The 22,559-nt window shown below is 40.3% G+C and overlaps 1 protein-coding gene across 1 annotated transcript in view; it reads left to right on the forward strand.

Annotated features, from left to right (window-relative positions):
* TLL1 (tolloid like 1) overlaps positions 1-22,559 on the forward strand; it is a 205,944-nt gene that overhangs the window by 86,796 nt on the left and 96,589 nt on the right. The gene's annotated exons all lie outside the window — the stretch shown is intronic.

Below are 22,559 nucleotides of genomic sequence, written 5' to 3' on the forward strand. Positions count from 1 at the left end.
TCGAGCAATTTTCTTTTCTTCAACCCGTGGTGGAAGAAAAGAAAATTGGTTACTGTATGGACTGTAGCGTCTCATCTTATTTACCAAAATCCAGTTATTTTTCATAGATCTTCTTGTAATGTGATCCTCATTGGAGACCGAGGTCTTTCTAGGGGTATGAATGCCCAATATTAAAGTATAACTAAAGGCAAAATGTGGCAGGGGTTATAACCCTTACATGTTCTATCCAAGATGGGAAAAAAATGCTTATAGTTCTACTTTAATGTAAATTATGGTTGTGGCTGCCTTTTAAGGGCAAGTGTTAATTAAACCTTCTTTATAATGTCTCCAAACCTGAATTCTTGTAAAAAATGTATGTATTTTTGTTCCATAAGTTAGATTGAATTCATGTATTATAGAATGTGAATAAAAAGACAACAGAGAATCCCTGTCTCTAAAATGTATTATGATCTTGTAATTTGTTAACAGAAATAACACAGATGAAGTATTATTTTAGCATGAATGTAAAGTAAATACCTGCCAGGCATACTACACATTCTGAAATATGCCAGCTATTTTGTAGTGCTAACAGACTGAGTAATGTGAATTATGTCAGCCATCCCACATTTTCCTTCTCCATGCTCTGGCTGGGAATTATAGGAATTACAGCTCGAAAAGTGCAATGTCAAAGAGTGATACATAGATTTCATGCTTCACTCTATCCAACTTGTTTGGAAAACAATTATATTCTCATTCCCAACATACTGATCATAATTGCTACATATGCTAATTATTTGACATGTTCCTGAAGCATTTGACTTGTTTCCATGGCTATATGTCATTGGGAAGAAATGCAGTCTTTTTGCAAATAATTTTGAACTTACGCATGTGCATATCTCTTCTAATCTAAAATGTCCCTTTATAAAAAAAGCTGTTTGAAAATACACATTATCTCATACTTGACAAACCAGCCAAATAATTTGAGCGTCTCTAGTAATTATTTGAAATACATATATGGTAAACACATTTAACTGTATACGTTGAAAGGGCATTTCACTTTCAGCAGAAGGATACGGCCATATAATCTAATTCTTTCCGTTAATGGGCACTTGGATAAAACAATGTGGGAGAGAAAAAAAAATTTTTTTTTTTCCTAGGTGGACAGATCTCCAATTTTATAAATATACAGGGGCGAACACTTATGTTTTAATAGGATAAAATGGAAATGTTCAAAATCTACTATTCATTTTTTTATTGTAGAATTTTCTTTCAAGGGCATGTGGTGCATTCACCACTCCTAGTAATATACATTTTCATTCAAACATTTCGGCTGGGTTCACACTGTTGCAAATTGGATGCAAGTTTCCCCACATCCAATTCGCATAGCAGGAGATTGTGACCGGCTCTCTATGGAACCGGTTCACACATCTCCGCAGTGGCTCTGGTGCAAATTGCACAGGAGTCCTGTGTGTCTTTTTGGTCCGAATTCAGCCCAAAATTCGAATGCGAATGGAGACACGCCGGACTCCTGCTGTGAGACGCTGCGTTCTCAAGTGTGAACCCAGCCTGAAACATTTGGCCTTATTTAGTTTGTATACTACATTATTAAATCTAGGATAGAACAAGACGAAAAGTGAAAATAAAGGTACCTATATAAAATGTGATACACAGCCCTCTAAACCAGGACTTACTACATTAAAACCGATCCAATTACTAAAATCTGTCCTATTCCTACACTGTGGTTATGCCCTGGTAATTACGTTCAAACTAACCTAGTATTCAGCTAGTAATACCAGTACCTCTCTGTATGTGGGTCTTAGAAATGATTAAGTCACGGCTTTTAAAAAAAATAATTAATTACCATATTACCGCTGCAGCAGTTTGTGCTACATTTAGAATTCATAGGCTTTAGTTTAGATTAGGCTTACTACTATAATTTTCTATAAAACAAGTGTCATATTAAATGTCAAAGCATCAGGAGGGAATCGCCCAAATCCTGAATACCAGAAATATAAATGCAGATAAACATTTTGCTAAACGATTCATTATTGATGGAATTCTGGATCTTTCTGTGGTAACTTTTTTTTCTCAGCAGCCGTGCTTATTGACTTTAACAGTCCAACATAGAACATCTAGTTTATAACACTATACTCTACATTTGCTGTGATAGAAGTGTCCATGTATCATAGCAAAATTTTTATTGCCAATAGAATGCACAAATTGTCCTGCCAGTAACATACTTTCTTTCCTATGGTGACAAGTCTCACTCACTGTACTGTATTGAGGAGCAGTGTTGTCACGTTAAGACAAGAAGTGTGTTAGGACTACAGAACACCTCACCCTTTTTGCCATAATATAAGGAGAAGGTGTTCTGTAGTCGTAACACACTTCCTGATAACATTGCTGGAGATAACACAGCACTGGCTTTCTGGCAGGATCAACCAAAATTTTTTTGCATCAATCAAATGGATATAACAAAGCGCTTTAACCACTTTAATACACGGCACTTTCTGCCCAAGCGAAATTTCAGCTTTCAGCGCTGTCGCTTTTTAAATGACAATTGCACGGTCATGAAACACTGTATCCAAACAAAATCTTTATTATTTTGTTCCCACAGATAGAGCTTTCTTTTGGTGGTATTTAATCAACACTGGGGTTTTTATTTTTTACTAAACAAATAAAAAAAGGCCGACAATTTTGAAAAAAAAAGTGTTTTGTTTCGGTTACAAAATTTTGTAAATAAGTACATTTTCTCCTTCACTGACAGGCACTGATGGGGACTGATGATGGGCACTAATATGCAACACTGATGGGCACTAATAGGTGGCACTGATAGGTGGCGCTGGTATGCAGGACTGATGGGCATTGATAGGTGGCACTGATGGGCACTCATAGGCGACACTGTTGGGCACTGATGGGCGACACTGTTGGGCACTGAAAGGCTGCACTGATGGATACTTATGGGTGGCACTGATAGGTGCTGCTGGTATGCAGCACTAATGGGCATTGATAGGTGGCATTGATGGACACTCATAGATGGCACTGATGGGTACTGAAAAGCTACACTGTTGGGCACTGAAAAGCTGCACTGATGGATACTCATGGGCATCACTGATTAGGAGGCACTGGCAGGCATTATGATGGGCAATGATTTCCATCATTTATGAGCAATGATTGGCATCATTTATGGGCACTGGCATTATTTATGGGCACTGATTGGCATCCCTTGGTGGTCCTGGGTGGGCATCCTCAGGGAGGCTGCACTAATGATCAGTGCAGACCCCCCTGTCGGGAGAGCAGCCGGTCGGCTCTCCTCTACCCTGTCTAATTCTCTACTCTGTCAGACGCAATAGAGGAAAAGCCGATACATGGCTTTTCCTGTTTACACTGTGTTCAGCTGTGATTGGACACAGCTGATCACGTGGTGAAGAGCCTCCGTCAGAGGCTCCTTACCTAGATCGGAATTGTGGTGTGTCAGACTGCGGGCGCGTGCTGGCTTGTTATCCTGCTGGACGTCATATGACGCACAGTCAGGATAACTAAACTACTTCCCAGCCGTCATTCTGCTCTAGGCCGGGCGGGACGTGGTTAAAGAGTATATTTAACAGCCAAATAAGATGTTTATTGTTCGTGTTTACATGAAGTCCAAACTTGAAAGCATGAACATTGTCCCTGTTCTTGCTGTTTGCATTTTTATTTTTTATATATTTATTATGTATTTATGTGTTATTGTATCAAACTTAAAGGCTCGGTTCACACTAGTGCGAATTGGATGACAGGAGATTGTGACAGGCTCTTAATGGCGGTTGAGGAGGGGATTGCACAGGGTCCTGTGCGTCTTGGCCCTGTTTCAGGTCCGAATTCAGGCAAAAATTCAGGCCTGATTCATCTCTGAAACGGAAAACAGGGATGCACTGAACCCCTGCAGCAAGCCGCATCCATCTGCATTGTGAACCCAGCCTTAAATAAGTTCTGCATAAAAGACACCCAACCAACACACAACCCTATGCCTGGAGGTTCGCAGGAGTTCTTGCCTCAAAAAATGGCCTCGTCAGTCTTGGAAGCTTTTTGATCAGCTATAAAAACTGACTACAATATACTGATCGTAACCATTTCGTCTTCAAGCAACCGTATAAGAACTTTTACCAATTCTTTGGTACTTTTAAACATTTATGTAAAAATTCTCCATCCTTTCCACATGAGATTTTAAGTTTGGTTAATACATTTTCATTAGGCATTCAATAATACCATTCAAAATTGCCCAAAATTTTCTGTATACTGTAAATCAAACCACCAACACTCCACTCCTTCTTTTTTTTTTTTTTTATTAGACATCTAAAAAAAAAATTGAAACGTAAAGGGCCATGAAAGGCTGCCAATTTAGCATTTCACATAATTTCATTAAGACCCTACAGCCTGTAAGTCTTGTTCCCTACTTCATATTAAGAACAATATAGATGTTAAATATTTTTGTAGCTGACACATGATACAAAGCCTCACTGTTTGCTAATGACCCAATCTTAATACTTATCTCACCATAATCAACTCTACTTACCCACTTGCCGACCGCCGCATGCCGATGTACGTCCAAACTTTGGTGGCGGATATCATTGTTATGGCAGCAGCTAGCTGCCATAACCCCGGTATCCCCGTTTTCGTGCGGCGGCCGGCTTTAAGATAAAAGTGGTCTCTGTGGCAGATTCGCCGCGAGATCACTTTTATCAGTGGTGGGAGAGGGGCCCCCCTCCCGCCGCGATCCGGTGCCCTCCGCCGCTTAACAGGGCCGTCGGTAGCGGTGGAGGCGATCGCGTCCTTCTCTGTGCTGTGCCTGGAGACGAGTGAGGCTAAGATGGCGCCCACTCGTCTCTATGACACTGCTGGGCGGAAGCGACATCAAAACGTCACTTCCGCCCATACGTCTTAAAGGCACATTTTTCTCAGTGTCATTTTTTTTAAATTACTTTTTTTTTTTTATTATTGCATTTTAGTGTAAATATGAGACCTGAGGTCTTTTTGACCCCAGATCTCATATTTAAGAGGTCCTGTCATGCTTTTTTCTATTACAAGGGATGTTTACATTCCTTGTAATAGGAATAAAAGTGACACCATTTTTTTTTTAAAAACTGTGTAAAAATAAATAAAATCACGTAAAATAAATAATAGTTTTTAAAAAAAAAACCCTGTCCTCCACGAGCGGCCGCAATTTTGAAGTGTTACATGTTGGGTATCAATTTACTTGGCGTAACATTATATTTCACAATATAAAAAAAAATTGGGCTAACTTTACTGTTGTCTCCATGTCTGAATGGACACAGGTAACTGTGACTCAGCTTGGGTGCCCCAATAGAAAGCTGTTTGCTGTGGGGGCACTGAAAAGAAGGGAAGGGCCAGGAGCACAGAAGATGGACCCGAGAAGAGGAGGATGTTGGCTGCTCTGTGCAAATCCACTGCAACAGAGCAGCTAAGTATAATGGTTATTATTTTCATAGGAAAAAAATACAAGCCTTTATAATCACTGTAGCCTCCCTGACGGTATGATAATGTCAGATTTTTGCGTCTCAAAGCGGTACAATTGTTTTGCATAGAAATTTGACGTTTTTATATTGTAGGCCTGTAATTCTTAGCAATAACACACTTAAATCTGTCCAAACAAGAGTCTAGTAGACATCCTGGGTATGATAAAGTTTGAAACACAAAATCATAAATTATAATATAATAAATAACTATAAATAATGATAATAATATAATATTAATAAAAAGAATTTCCCCACGATTCACTATTGCTCAATTCTGCAAGTGTTCTAATTTACTATCGCTATTTTCTAGCTGGTCTAAAACCACCTTTGAGGTAAAGGGACAATTTTTGGTTGCTATGGACAATCTCAAGTTTCCAGGCAGAAATAACAGTGTATATATAATATAAAACTGCATGCAGGGCACTGGAAAAACCACTAGGGACAAAAGGGTTGTGAAATAATTTCATACAGTAATGTAATCTGTAACATTACAATGTACTGCATGTATTATGAACTTTAAATTTTTAAAATTTGCCGCCAGGCTCCACCCCGCGCGTCGCGACACTCGCAGGGAACGGAGCCCAGCACACAGAGGCTTCGGGTGGAGGACAGAGCCCACGGACACAGCGGGGGGACATCGCAGGATCCTGGGGACAAGGTAAGTACACTGCACCAGGATCCTGCAATGGAATCCCGAGTGTGGCTCGGGGTTACGCCTAATTGTACTGAAATTTAACCCCGAGCCACACTACCGACAGGGAGGTTAAGCCCTGTACACACAGGCTGAATGTTGGAAGACATTGGCTATTTAAAAAAAAACAAAAACAGGCCGACATTCGGCCCGTGCGTATGTCACCCTGGAAAGCCAGCAGCTGACCGACTCACAATCGGCCAATGGCAGAGACCGCTGATCAGATTGTGCTGTCCCTCTGTCAGAACGCAATACTAACTTTGCATAGTTAGTACAGTGGCTCTGACCAGAGCTGACAGTTTTTTTTCGTTCAACCTAGAAACTCAGTGTGCACCAGTCTTTAATCTGATGATAACCTTAAAATCACTACACTACACTATACTATCTGTAGAAACACTTTATATACTTGGATTAATACCACACAATATTGCAGGATAATAGATGATCTCGGTTATGAGCTAGGTTAGTGCAATTTTGCCAACTCTATCATGGGTGGATAGAATTCATGGAGGTAAAATTGTCACTACTGTTTATGTTCGCTAATCTTTGAGTTCTGCTCCAAGATTAGAAAACATATATCAATCAATTTCAACCCTTCAAAATGTAATATCAATGCAGAGAAATACAAGTTGCAAGGTAGTAGAAATCGTATGCATTATCACAAGTGTAGCACTCACCCCCGAAGGAGCTGCTGGTAATTGATTGGGCCTGTACTCTGCTCTTCCACCCCCAATGAATTGGCTCAACCCGCTTGACACAGCTGTGTAACAGTGTTGGTGTGAAACTCAATGACAAGGAACAACCCAGCAATAGCAATATACATATATTGTACCTCTTGTATTACCTGGGTATCTGTTGCTTTCAGTAAAAGGTCACACACACAATTGTGATTGAATTAATATGATTAGTTTACTGAAAAGAGACTTAGTTTAAATGGAGAGACACCTCGTAAATTCACTTATACAAAACAAACAGTTGCAATAAAGCTATTGCCAAATGTTCACTCTAACACACACTGAATAAATGGTGCATGCAGACGCGTCTCCAAGAGGGACTAATGCTCAGGGTGGTAATGCCCTGACACTGAGGACCTTCCCACTTCCAGCACGGCCATGCAGACACAGTAAACCCTCAACACAATGCTATTAGAACAATACAACACAATATAATTACTCAATAGCTCCCCCTGCGGTGTAATGCAGTCCTTTGCACGTAGCAGAAACACAAGGCCTTACAGAGAGTGGTATAGTCTCTTGTCTTCTTTCTTCAGCTAGCCATTATACTACAGTATTTGTATTCCATAGGGTTTGCAGATGGTAATGTAACATAAAATAGTGAATAACAGCAACTCTAGTTATGAGATGTATTTATAGCTTCCTTATGTGAGAATGCACCCCGACTGTCAGTCAGTTTCTAGTGAAGTACAGGCTTTAAGGCCTGAATGAGCACAGTCTAATTAGAAGAAACTGTTCCGTGGGACTGCAGATCTCAGCAGTACTGTGAAACTAGTCTATAGTGTGTTAAGTGCTTTATATAAATTCTGGGCGACAGCCATCTCACCACACCACACCAGGCCTGGACTGTTGGATTTCTCCGCTCCAGTGATCTCAGTCTCGTGCCGGTCACGCCGTCACACCGTGCTGCTCCACGCGATGACCGGGAACCTTCGGATGGCTCCGTCAAATGTCCTGGATCCTCCAGTTAGATTACCCCGCTGCTCCAGCACTCTGTAGTGAGAGTCTCTCTGGTGGTGGCTGTTCCGTTCCGCGCGATGCAGGCCATGGCTCCTCCAGGCACACGCCTACAGATCCCTGCAGGCAGGTCACGCGTCCCAGCCGAAGAGAGGAGAAGATGGCCGTGCTGGCCCTTTTATTCCCTTCCCAGCATACAGTTCAGTCACTTAGTGTTCATGGGCAGGGAAGTGAGCACTGTGGGTAAGTGAGTCCTTCTGTCAACACAATTAGGTCACTTCCTGTTTATGCTCTTATGTGTAAAAAAATATAAACAAGTCTCATTCACATTGCATACCACTAGAGGGAGCCAAATACCAATCTAATAGCATGGTCTTCCTATATAGCATTACATGGCAAATATTCCAGCGCTACACAAGCATTTGGACAATTGTTATAAAGACACTTAGAATCTTAGTGCCACCTTAATGATTCTTTTTGAGTGTTATTAAAGTCTGATTTCCAGTAATACCATAGAATAAGGATGAGGTGATGGCTCAGGTCAGATCTAGGTTTGGACTGAATGTTGGCTGTTTGGGCATTTGGACAAACAGCCAAACTTTTGTCTGTTCAGCCCCCTGAGCCGCATATATTTCTACTGCTTCCATATGTGACAGGCTCCCGCTGTCACTGGTTCCTAAGGAAGCAGTGGGTGCTGACATCACCAGGAATTCCCACCATGTTAAGAAAGGGGCGGGGATAGCAATGACATCACTGCTCAATTATCGTGGCCGCTGTCAGCACTATCCCTGCTCCTTTCCTTATATAGCTGATGTCAGCTCGGGTAGCTGTCGTTCGCCTAGTGGTTCTGTTAGGATTGGTTGTGTGCACCAGGCCAGTTTTAATTAAGGATATTATCATGAATTTCTTGGGGACCTTGTGCATTTTTTTTTTTTTTTTGCTTGAGGTACCCCCTTAAAATACATACAAGACTTAAAGGATCTGGTATGTAGGGGGGGGGGCTCTTACAGTAAAGAACCCTCTACGTAGTTTAAGGTTAAACCTCTTTTCTTCTAATTTTAATGAGTGGCCATGAGTCTTGTTAAACTCCCTTCTGCGAAAAAGTTTTATCCCTATTGTGGGGTCACCAGTATGTTATTTGTATCATATCCCCTCTCAAACGTCTCTTCTCCAGAGAGAATAAGTTCAGTGCTCGCAAGCTTTCCTCATAACTAATATCCTCCAGACCCTTTATTAGCTTTGTTGCCCTTCTTTGTACTCGCTCCTATTCCAGTACATCCTTCCTGAGGACTGGTGCCCAGAACTGGACAGCATACTCTAGGTGCGGCCGGACCAGAGTCTTGTAGAGCGGGAGAATTGTTTTATCTCTGGAGTTGATCCCCTTTTTAATGCATGCCAATATTCTGTTTGCTTTGTTAGCAGCAGCTTGGCATTGCATGTCATTGCTGAGCCTATCATATACTAGGACCCCCGGGTCCTTTTCCATCCTAAATTCCCCCAGAGGTTCTCCCCCAGTGTATAGATTGCATTCGTATTTTTGCCACCCAAATGCATTATTTTACATTTTTCTACATTGAATCTCATTTGCCATGTAGTTGCCCACCCCATTAATTTGTTCAGATCTTTTTGCAAGGTTTCCACATCCTGTGGAGAAGTTATTGCCCTCCTTAGCAATGTAATAGAGTCTGAATGTAACAATACAGAATGAACAATGATTCATTTTTTGAGTCGGTGTGCGTGTCCGGCACTAAGCTTGCCTCCGCGCACACACTCGCTCGTGTCCACATTTCCTCTATCTGGATAGTAACATCTGGATTGAGTGTGTAATGCCGCATAACGCCACGGGTTAAAAAGGCTGCTTTCACACTGTACAGGTGCTATAGCACTAAAAACAGCACCTGCATAACACCTGTAAAGAGCCTCTTCTCTCACTCCAGTGTGAAAGCTCGAGTGCATTCACACTGGAGCGGTGCGCTGGCAGGATGCCAAAAAAAGTCCTGCAAGCTGCATCTTTGAGGCGCTGTACACACCGCTCCTTCAGCGCCCCTGCCCATTGAAAACAATGTTCAGTGTTGCACTTTTCACTGCTCCTGGGCAAAACATCTTTCAAACCTTGGCTTTGCTTTCAAGCTGAAAACCCTTGTTACTGATTATAAAGGCCAAAGTTCTGTTAACCTTCCATAAACTCTTGCTCTATAAAAGGGTACTGTTGATATAGCATTAGGGATGGGGTTAGGGTTATAACCGTGATAAGTATATACTGTACAAGTTCATAAGCGCTGTAATTGGGACAATCAAAGAATTTGCAGAGAAGCATATCTGTGCAGCAAAAATTTCTGTTTGCAACATTTTGAGGGAAAATTAAAGCATATATCTAAAGCCCTGAATAAACATACAACATACAATAAAGCAAAAAGCCAAACTTCCTTCCAGGAAAACCATATAATTTGGGTTAAATAGAAAATGCATTTAAACACAGTTTAAATCAACTCTTTGCAAAATTGCACACTGCTCTGAGTATGAAGGTATGAGATAACACTGATCCTAAATGAATTAACAGACTCATTATCCAAGACCCATTGATGCTACTGTTGTAATGTGAAATCTACAGTTCTCAGTTGACCCTGCCAAACCTAATGTTGATATTAGAATCGTTTATGAAATGATTGATGCTGTTTGTACTGATTTGCTTAAAGAGGAAGTAAACCTGTTTTATTTTTTTTTCTTACCTGCAAAGTAAAGGCATAATGTTTCTAGTATGCATGGCATTACTAGCACATTATGTGACACCTACAAACAAAGCCCTCATCGTCATCGTTCGAGGCCACATCCATCTTCATCTGTCTTCTTTCCAGGTCCGCGAACTCCGGCTGTGTGGCTGACCAGAGCTGCTGGTCATGGCACAGGCTTCTGAAGAAACAGCGTGGGCGGTCGTACCTTCAGAGTGCATTCGCCGATGACATCATCTGCGCAGTAAACCGTGAATATCTCCTAAACAGTGCACGTTTAGGAGATCTTTACAGTGCCTATAGGTAAGCCTTATTCTAGGCTTACCTATAGCTAAAAAGAATACAGGAAGGTTTACTTCCTCTTTAATCTGCTGCTGCAGTGTGAAAATAGTATCAGTAGAATGGGTTGACATAGCAACTTAAAGCATATCTAAACCCAAAAATAAAAATGTAATATCTTGCAGCTTACTTTAAATGTGGTGGCTGCATTCATTTTCTTCTTTAGGCTTTTCTTTTTAAGACACTTTGGGGTAGATTTACTAAAACTGGTGCACTCAGAATCTGGTGCAGCTGTGCATGGTAGTCAGCGTCTAATTAATTGTTCAATTAAGGCAATACAACCTGTTAAGCTGACTAGTTTCTATGCAGAAGTGATTTTGCACTCTCCAGCTTTAGTAAATAAATCCCTTCCTGTCTTAAGCTGGCGCTGGCTATACATTATGCAATTTTCTTATTCAATTTCCTTTTAGATTTACCTTAAACTATGAAGTGCCAGGGCCTGCCTGATTGCAAATAAATTGAAAATGTTTAGGTTTGAGATCATATTATATGGTTTTGGTAACTCTTGGAAAAATTGTACACGATGGTCATATAATGTATGGCCAGCTTTAGGGTAACTTCACTTCAAGAAAGGAGCAGTGGAAGACACCTTTGGACAGGAGCATTGTCAGTTTGGGGAGTGGGAAGTGTTAGGCTGGGTCCACACTCTGTGTGGCCATGGGGGGAAAACATCCCCGTTCACTATTTCAGGTTCAAATTTTTGGCTGAACTCTGACCTGAAACGGAGCCAAAGACGCACAGGACTCTTCTGCTGTGCGCTCCATGGCTGCCTTGTAGATGTGTGAACCAGCTCCATTGAGAGCCGGTCACAATCCCCTGTCCGCATCCAATTCGCAATAGTGCGAACCCAGCCTTGGGTGCACTAGCAGATTTAGATGGACTTTACTAACAAACTAAAGTTGAACTCCAGCTAACACTTTTAGGCAGTTACAGCAGCAGTTTTTTTTCTTTAACATAAATGAATAAAAACTGACCATTGTAGGGCAGCACCCCTGTCAGTGATAAATGGTTTGTCCCAACCCTCTAACTGACACTTTTGATGGAAAGCTTGGTCTGTTAAAGGAATATGCAGAATAACAGGCTTACTGTCCAGATCACCCAATGAAAAAAACCATATTAAAAAAAAAAAAAAAAAGTAGCCACCACATCTAAGAATTGGTAAACTGCAAAATACTGCATTTTTGCTTTTGATTTCAGATACGCTTCAATAACACAGTATGTAAAATGTTTTTTTAGTTGGAATTAAATAATATTACTGAGTTATGCAAATTATGATTAATGAGATATTGTAACTTTGACTAATAATAATCTGTGCAGTGTTATGTCTATACTGTATACAGTACTTGTTATTTCTTGGTTTTTACTTAATTTCTGTTTTATTTTTGTACTTTGTATGACACTGGGTAAGATCATGGAAGCATTGGATAGCATGCTCTCTTTTTATTCAAAACAAAACTAAAAAAAAAGTGACCTGAAACTAATAAAAAAGAGATGGGTTTAGTTTGTTTGAAAGACCAAACTTTTGCATTTCTGATTTAATTAAGAGGTATGTCCAAGGTGTCTGTCTTCATTCAGAAACCCTATTAGTGATTACATTTGGGACAGCATGTCTGTGTTGTGGTATTAATAAATAATCAATGGACTCATAGTTCAGTTTTCCAAACTGTCTTTGGTTAAGTGGTTTGATAATAAAAAAAAAAAAAAAAAAAACCTTATCACAAGAGTTCATATTCAGACACCTGATGTTGTCCATTAGAAAAGCCCATTATGACCTAATTGTTAACAGTAATGTCTAAATCTAGCTGTGAAGGACCATCCTTATACTGTAGATGATTCATACTGAGCCAATGTTATGGTACAAAATGACAACTCTTTAGGCAAAGTTCCGTAGAGAAATTTATTGCCATGGTTGCTATCCAGCTCAACTCTTCCATCAGAGCTTTTGGTAAATGAGGCCAACCATAACATCCATTCATTAATGCAGAAAAAAAATGCACCTCTTGAAGACTTTTTGCCTGTTTTTTTTTACTGAAGTCTGTAGCCATGGATAGGTTTTTTTATGGCTGAAATAATCTCACATACCCGTTACTTATTTAAATCAAATCCTGTTGCTTATTTTAATGGCGTATAATAACAAATGCTTGAAGCTGTATAATTTTTATGAAATGTGTTTAACAAAAAAAACAGAGGGAGGTATTGAATAAATACTAACACCTTCCACATGTGCCTACACACTTTAACAATTACAGTTTTGTCTAGCCTCATTTTCTACCAGAGTTAATTGTAAATTACATTAGTTTGTAAAGAAATAAAGCACATGCTGACTTATAATTGATCCCTTTGGATCAGGAGTAGGCAACCTTTGGGCTCAATTGCAACATATGTGTTGTGCATTTTACATTGTTTTCAGTAGAGTCTTTAGAGTACAGTAATGCATCTAAATGAAAAAAAATAAGGCCCTGCATGCTACATTTGGATGTATTGAGGCTTTGAATGGTTCTTAAAAGAATTTGACACATCAAAGCCAGTGTGTATGGCAGACGATCCAACAGACAACTGCTTCTGTCAGGCGAACATACTGGAAAACCCTGTCAGAACACAATAGCTCAGCAGGGAGATCGCTGTACTAACATTGGATTGTTAGTACTGCGGCTCCGAGCTGAGCTGTCTTCAACCCAAAAAATACTGATAGTGTGTACTAGGCTTTAATAGTGCAAGCTAGTTTAAAATAGCCTTTAGTGGACTGGAAATCTGTTTGCAATACATTGAAATACCTGACTCTATCATTTTAAAAGTGATGTTTAAATTGTAGGTTTCAAATGCTTTGGAGATTGTAACTTTAAAGTCATTCTTAAAGTAAAAATAAAAAACAAACATATTATAATTACCTGCTCTGTGCACAGAGCAGCCCCAATCCTTGTCTTCTCGGGTCCCTGAGCTCCTGGCTCCTCCCACCTTCTGAGTGTCCTCATAGCAAGCTACCAAGTGCCCGCCAATGTTCCCTGAAAAATTACTGATCATACATTAAGGGACACAGGAATGTAGTTTAGACATTTTGGGTTATACTGCTACGTTCAGGTTTGGACATCGGCAACCTAAAAACATTTATTTGATTGTGAGGTTAACCTGAAATGTTACTTTCAGGCACTGGGCTTTGCTTGTGGTACTTTCTAGACCTGTGTGTATTGTGTTAGCCACAGAGCACTCTCCAGGTCCAGAGCCATGGCACAGCCCAAGTCTCCGAAAACTCGCACTGTTTGTAATCCTGTGGTCATGACAAGCCTACCTTGTAATTTGGGCACTGGGTTCTGCATTATGCTGCTTTCCGGACCTCTGTGTATTAGTTACAGATTGCTTTTGGGGTCCAGAACCATGCACTGCTTCTGGTGTGCCTCACTCTCTGGGGACTCGTGTAATGAGCAGGGCTAGTCAGGCTGAGACACTGGAAGCCAACTCAAAAATTGGTATTGTTGGGTGCCATTTTAAATTTCTAGCCACCACCATTTCATAGCAGTAACAGTTAAGGTGGGATGCGGTCTCTTCCTCCTGCTTTTTTTTAGCTTTGAGTAAGCAACTTTCCACTACTGCTTACTGTATGTCTTTTGTGGTTTCTTTATCATGTTTTTATCATGACTTCATGTTAGCATGGATCACAGTGTGCATAGTCTGCCTCTGGCTCAAACCACAGATCTTGAAGCCTATAGTCTTCTGGTTCATCTGCTCAGTCTCCCACACAAAACTTAGTGAAAGTATATTTGTTTTTCTTACTCAATCCCCTATGGGTTTATCTGCTTGCAGTTTGAAGTTTTAAGTTTCCCCTTGGAGCTCCAATCTTGAACTTTAATTGACACATTTTTTGCATTTTTCAGAACTGTTCACTTCTGCCTAGGATAGCTGAATCTTACCTTGTTAAATATCCTTGAGGCTGGTATTTTATGATGGTATATAATTTACCTGGCCATAGATTATGTTTTACTCCATACACTTTTTGTGAGACCTAATCACAGGAAGATTGAACGTTTTCCTACCCTCTACCTTGGCTAGTTGTCCCAGGTGGGAACAATGTGATTACCCTCTGGGCTCCTAAAATATAGGATATATATATTCTCACAAAAGTGAGTACACCCCTCACATCTTTGTAAATATTTTATTATATCTTTTCATGTGACAACACTGAAGAAATGACACTTTGCTACAATGTAAAGTAGTGAGTGTACAGCTTATATAACAGTGTAATTTTGCTGTCCTCTCCAAATAACTCAACACACAGCCATTAATGTCTAAACTGCTGACAACAAAAGTGAGTACACCCCTAAGTGAAAATGTCCAAATTGGGCCCAAAGTGTCAATATTTTGTGTGGCCACCATTATTTTCCAGCACTGCCTTATCCCTCTTGAGCATGGAGTTCACCAGAACTTCACAGGTTGCCACTGGAGTCCTCTACCACGCCACTATGATGACTTCACGGAGCTGGTGGATGTTAGAGACCCTGCGTTCCTCCACCTTTCATTTGAGGATGCCCCACAGATGCTCGGTAGGGTTTAGGTCTGGAGACATGCTTGGCCAGTCCATCACCTTTACCCTCAGCTTCTTTAGTAAGGCAGTGGTCGTCTTGGAGGTGTGTTTGAGGTCGTTATCATGTTGGAATATTGCCCTGCGGCCCAGTCTCCGAAGGGAGGGGATCATGCTCTGCTTCAGTATTTCACAGTACATGTTGGCATTCATGGTTCCCTCAATGAACTGTAGCTCCCCAGTGACGGCAGCACTCATGCAGCACACCATGACACTCCCATCACCATGCTTGACTGTAGGCAAGACGCACTTGTCTTTGTACTCCTCACCTGGTTGCCGCCACACATGCTTGACACCATCTGAACCAAATAAGTTTATCTTGGTCTCATCAGACCACAGGACATGGTTCCAGTAATCAATGTCCTTAGTCTGCTTGTCTTCAACAAATGGTTTGCGGGCTTTCTTGTGCATCATCTTTAGAAGAGGCTTCCTTCTGGGACAACAGCCATGCAGACCAATTTGATGCAGTGTGCGGCGTATAGTCTGAGCACTGGCAGGCTGACCCCCCCACCCCTTCAACCTCTGCAGCAATGCTGGCAGCACTCATACGTCTGTTTCCCAAAGTCAACCTCTGGATATGACGCTGAGCCTGTGAACTCAACTTCTTTGGTCGACCATGATGAGGACTATTCTGAGTGGAACATGTCCTGTTAAATTGCTGTTAATCGTGGTCTTGGCCACTATGCTGCAGCTCAGTTTCAGGGTCTTGACAATCTTCTTATAGCCTAGGCCATCTTTATGTAGAGCAACAATTTTTTTTTTTCAGATCATCAGAGAGTTCTTTGCCATGAGGTGCCATGTTGAACTTCCAGTGACCAGTATGAGAGCGTGAAAGTGATAACACCAAATTTAACACACCTGCTCCCCGTTCACACCTGAGACCTTGTAGCACTAATGAGTCACATGACACTGGGGAGGGAAAATGGCTAATAGGGCCCAATTTGAACATTTTCACTTAGGGGTGTACTCACTTTTGTTGCCAGCGGTTTAGTCATTAATGGCTGTGTGTTGAGTTATTTTGAGAGGACAGCAAATTGACACTGTTATACAAGCTGTACACTCACTACTTTACATTTTTGCAAAGTGTAATTTCTTTAGTGTTGTCACATGAAAAGATATAATAAAATATTTACAAAGTTGTGAGGGGTGTACTCACTTTTGTGATATATATTATATAAATAAATTTTTTTTTTTTTTTTTTTCATGGCATTCTAACTATGCTACCACATCCCCTGCACAACCCTGTTGACGGTGAACTGACAGGCCTTAAACCCTTGTAGCCACTTTATCCTTCATTAGCCAGCCAACCCTTTTATATGGGTGCTGCAGATCTCCCAACCCTATGTCTGTAGAGATTTGGGATCAATGCTCATGTCTAATTTTTATTTTCTCCATATATATTCCTTGTTGTAAGAGCTGTCCTACCCATCCCTGTCACTTGAGAGATTTCTTATCTGTCAGGTTTATCCTGCGTTTTAAGGACATTTCTTTGCTTGAATCTAAGGCAAGCCATAAATGACTTGATTTTCTTCTGATAGGGAAATGAGTTCCGCAGCACTATTTTATTCTGCCAGCAGAAGGGGGTGCAGGGAGCCTTCCTGGTCGGCAGAATACAGTGATTACTGCTAGTGGCTATAGCAGGTGGCAGTAATTTCATGAACAAAAATATGACAGGCTGGTTGTACTCTACTAGATCAATGGATCAACTTTGGTACAATCAGCCTGCCCATACATGGATCAAAATTTGTCTGTGCCTGCTTAACTGGCTGAATTTTGATCCATGTATAGCCAGCTTAAGGATTAAGGGTGTTCTGCTAGCCTCTAGCTGTTAAATTATTACTTGTTTTATTCTAATATACCTGATCTGTTCATCCTTCCGTTTGCTGAAGTCAAGGGTTAAGGGTGTTCCATTTATGCCTTTTGGCTGTACAGTGGTTAAACTTTTTGCTTTGGCAAACCTTGTTTATCTAACTATATACTACCTGTAGTAAAAGTTTAAGGGTGGTTCACACAAGCTTGTTGTTATCTGTTTGTTTTTCTGATCATGTTGTCTTGTTTGTCTAAACTACCTCTTCCTGCAGTCAAAAAACAAATTTCCTGCCTACCCTGCTGGTGGTTTAATTTTTTTACTGGTACTTTGTTGTTCCTTTTTTATCTTATGGTGGTCCTTTTGGTTACCCCCGACATTGTCTGTTGAGCTCCATCATTCTATCAGGTGGTGCTCCTCTAGCGGTATTTACCTGTCCTATTCTGTAAAACCAGATTCATCCTGATCTTTCTCTTCAACCTAAACTTATCAGGCATTGATTGATTCAGATCTCCTTGTGCTAATATTCCAAATCAGTTTGATCTGGGGCTGTCACCCACCCCTCAGTTGAACTGCTTTTGGATGTCCCAAATGTTTAAAGAATACTACTCTCCTGTGTCTCTCAATGGATGATAAAGAAAATATGATTTTTGTACCTACCATGAAATATTTTTCTTGAAGTCAGTTGAAAGACATATGTCCCACCACTTTGTGTTATTGGCCGTATTTACAGCTTGCTCAAAAAACTGAAGCATGATGGTGGGAGATGGTGTTATATGAGGGCTGGTGTAATGTTTTGGGGTGTTTTTGTTTTTTTTGCCCAATGTCCAAACCTCCTAAATAAGGAATTTTCATAGTTTTAATAGCAACTTTTGATGGTCCAATTTTTTTCTTTTAAAATAACCCTTTCTTTTTTCCTGTACTCTGTATTCACTTGGAGTCAATAGGGAGCATGGCTTCCTTATATAAGTTTGAGCAGTAAACTCACTGAAAAGCACTGAGAGCAGAATTTAGCTGTATGTGTTCGAGTACAGGTTAGAAAATAAGGGTCATTCTGTATTCCTGCTATGGTCAGCCCAGATATTTCTTTACTCCACTGGCCTATTGAAAGTTTGTGCTGTAACATATAGCAATCAATCACATCTGCTGGCAGTTCTATTTTTGCCAGCCAGGTCCACAGTATACTAGCCTGGTGACACATCTATGCCAATTGGTGAATTTAATCATACTGCTCAAACAGTATAGATGCCTTGTAGCTCTGCTTATTTCAGCTAGCAGTTTAGTGTAATCACACCAGTGATATGATTTGTGATTGGTTGATACGGGTTACAGCAAAGGATTTGACCTCCCTCTCTCCCCACACTAAAAAAGAAGCCAATATGTGCAGTGGCCCTACACAACAGTGCATTTATTAAGTAATACTGAACTGCACCTCCTAGTGTGCATAATCATCTCTTACTTAAGCTAATGTTGAATGTAAGATGTGCTTAAGTAACAGCTGGTTTAAGATAGACCACACATTCCCTCATAAATGCCATCTCTTCCATTCCATAAATAAGCATATCATAAAGTCCAAGCCTTTATGGTTTATAAAACAAATGTAACCTTGGATGACTTCCGCACTTCTACCACCAAGAATGCACTAGTTCTTTTAGAAAAGAAACATGTCTGTGAACATTAATATTTTGAAGTCATTAGAAGTTCCCATGAGGCCGGACACATACTTTCCCAAAATTAACAGCATTGTAGGCTGTTATTTCATTGAATTATATCTATTAGATTGATTGACAGGCAAGACATTAATTCACAGGTTTCACATTTCATTGCTGCAAAACACTGTGGAGCAGTGATTGGCCTGGAATATTTGCTATGAAAACAGCACCCATAAAAGGTATAAAGTATGTTTTAGGAATCCTATTTGCGAGGGTGAGAAAATGTGTGACTTCATTTATAAAATAAACTTGATCTGAATTTATTTATAAGAATTCTATTCAATGAGCTTAAGTGACAGAAACATTAAACTGGCAGCTGAACTGCCTGTTTTGTTGCACTTTCCTTGTAATTTGGGGTGGAGTGTAGTCAGTTATAGTGATGTGCAGAATGTACATCATATTCCGTCAACAGAAAGGGTCTGTCTTGGAGAGACATTGCTGAATTTGGGGTAAAAACAGTCCAAATTTGTGTACAACCATGCTGAGCCTAACTCGCTTTTAAAGGGATGCAGAAGTGTTTTTCTGACTCAGGTCAGCCAGAGTACACACTGGCCTGTTCACATATTAAAAAAATAACATGGTAATCAAAAAGCATTGAACATCAATGGAAAAGCATCCAAACCCCTGTACGTAGAGTCAGTCCAGTGATTGCCATTCACTGCACCTTTTACTTCTACTTCTGTGTAAGTACACATAGACCTAAGACGATCTTCCTATTATTAGATCAGACTATTGCATGTCTGTGGTTACAAAGCAGCTATGGACTTGACACAATATTTTTGCATGGTGCCCCATTAAATTGGAAAAGGTCTTTCTTTCTCTCCGTGAGAAATATCCTTGGGCATGGAATGCTTTACTGGTTTGCCATATTGTCCTTTTAATAATATACTGCCACAGTGATGCAAAGGTTCCAGATTTATTTAGTTAATTCTATGCCATGATTTGGAGAAGAATTACCAACGTTTTTGAGAGGCACCTGCTACCTTCCTCCACTCATATTTGCTTATCACCTTCTGATCCATCCAAATAAGGCCAGAGGCTCCTTGGTAAACCACCTGTTTAATCTCTGCACCAGTTTGCTAAGCCTGAATAAGACTTCTCATTTTAGGATTAGAAATTTACCACTATGTGGCTGAAGGCATTGAGAAGCTTCACAAAATAAATAGTGTAATTATTCACTTTAATGATCCAATTATGTGAAAAGCTAATTCATGTTTACTTATTTTATCTGGACATGATTGGACAATTGAATTGAATATTCACACAATTTAATTTGTGAAGAGTCACACCTCCCTCCCATTTTATTTGATGCAATGCATGGAAATGAACATTTGGACTATTAACACGTATAGAGTTTAACCCTTCTATATAAAATCAGTAGTACAACTTTCCTGGATGGAATGTACAAATAGGTGTAAATGTATGTAACACCAAAGCCAGCATTAATTTTGGCATGTAGAGAAACAACCATTTTATACCACCCAGTCTATTTTACATTCCCACTTCTGTATGTTATTTTAAATACCTCTATTTGGGTTGTCTATAATTTAATTAAATTTCCAAAGTTCCCAGGTGAGATGCTATATTTGTATGTTGGTGCGACAGCTAGAAGGATTGGTGTCCTGTGCATTTTGGCTGTTGCGGTGGGTCAGATTAGGGCCGCCGTTGTTCCCCCTTCTGAGGTCCAATGCCCGTTTTGACCGCCCCCTGTGCATGAGCCGGGGGTTAGGTGGCCAACGAATGTGGCTTCTCCCTTTTTCCCTTTTTCTTGGGACTGCAGAAAACAAGAATATACTCAATTGTGGATACTGTTGATATACTTAGAAGTTTCCTGAGGAAGCAGACATACCCTAAAAAACGCGATGGAACAGAATAACCGGAATTATGTATATCAATTTTGTAAAGCTGCTCAACATGATGGATGTTTTAACCACTGTTGGAATGATTTTAACCACTTGATATCCGCGCTACAGCGCGGACCTGAATTCCTGGGAGGCTGTCATACGACGGCCTCCCCTATGCACACGCCCGTGGAACGCGCTGTGATCACCGAGTCACTGAGACTCGGGTGATCACCAATCCAAGTAAGGGGCCGGTCCCGGCCCCTTACCATGTGATCAGCTGTCAGCCAATGACAGCTGATCACATGATCAAAACAAAAGCTCTGTGATCGTTTTTTTTTTCTCCTCGCGCTGACAGTGCGAGGAGAAAAAAAAAGCCGATCACCGGCTCATCAGCAAGGGGCATCGGTCCCGAAGGGGAGGAGGCAATAATGCCTCAATTGTGCCACCAGTACCCCCTGCCAGTGCCATCTGACATTGCCACGTATCAATGCCCATGAGTGCCACCTATCAATGCCTACAAGTGCTACCTATCAATGCCCACCAGTGGTGCCAATTAGTGCCACCTAGCAGTGAGCAGTGTTGCCTATCAATGTACCAAATCGGTGCCCATTATTGCCACTAATCAGTGCCCATCACTGCCACCCATCAGTAACCATCACTGCCACCTATCGGTGCCCATCAGTGCCGCCTCATCAGCGTACATCAATGAAGGAGAAAAATTACCCTTTTTAAAATTTTATAACAAAATATAAAAAAAAAAAAAAAAAAAAATATTTTTTAAAAATTCAGTCTTTTAAAATTTTTTTAACAAAAAAAATAAAAACCGCAGAGGTGATCAAATACCACCAAAAGAAAGCTCTATTTGTGGGGAAAAAAAAGATAAAAATTTAATTTGGGTACAGTGTTGTATGACCGCGCAATTGTCATTCAAATTGCGTCAGCGCTGAAAGGTGAAAATTTGTCTGGATAGGAGGGGGGTTTAAATGCCCTGTAAGGAAGTGGTTAAACAAAAAGCTGCATGATCATTTGATCAAACCGCTGTTTTTATATGTGTATAATAAAGCTGTAAATTTTTTTTTTTTTTTTTCTTGTATACAAAAGTGGATTCATGTCCGCTCTGACAACTCCATAGCCATTATACTATGTAGCTATAATATAACAAATTAAGGTTTTTCATTTTTTACCAGCTTCTACACAGGTAGATAGTAAAATATGACATCAGTTTGCAAGACATTGATAAGTATTACTACATGTCATCCCTGGTAACTGCACTTAACAAAATTACAGGATCGTACTGTGACTGCTGGCATATTTTTTTTGTTTTTTGCTTTTGGAGAGACTGAGAGGTGCAAAATAGGTCCGCAAAATGTAAAAAAAAAATACAACTTCTGAATTATTTTATGATAACAAACAAAGCTTGTTATTTTATAGCTGTTGTCCCCTGGCGCTTGGCTTGGTAAATGGATAACCGTGCACTAAATGTACTGGATGTTTATTATGACCCATTTTCTTGAACAGGGCTTTTGATTTATTGCACTTGTACAGTAAACATTTTCCTCTTTCTTTTTTTCCCCACCCTCTTTGGTCATTAGCCCTTTTCAGCTTGTATCTGAGGCTCTGAGCTATTGATTATAAAGCTACACAGGAGAGCCTCTGAGATCCGATTACAATCCACCAG

This window comes from Aquarana catesbeiana, linkage group LG01 (assembly GCF_042186555.1).
Source record: "Aquarana catesbeiana isolate 2022-GZ linkage group LG01, ASM4218655v1, whole genome shotgun sequence".
NCBI lineage: Eukaryota > Metazoa > Chordata > Amphibia > Anura > Ranidae > Aquarana > Aquarana catesbeiana.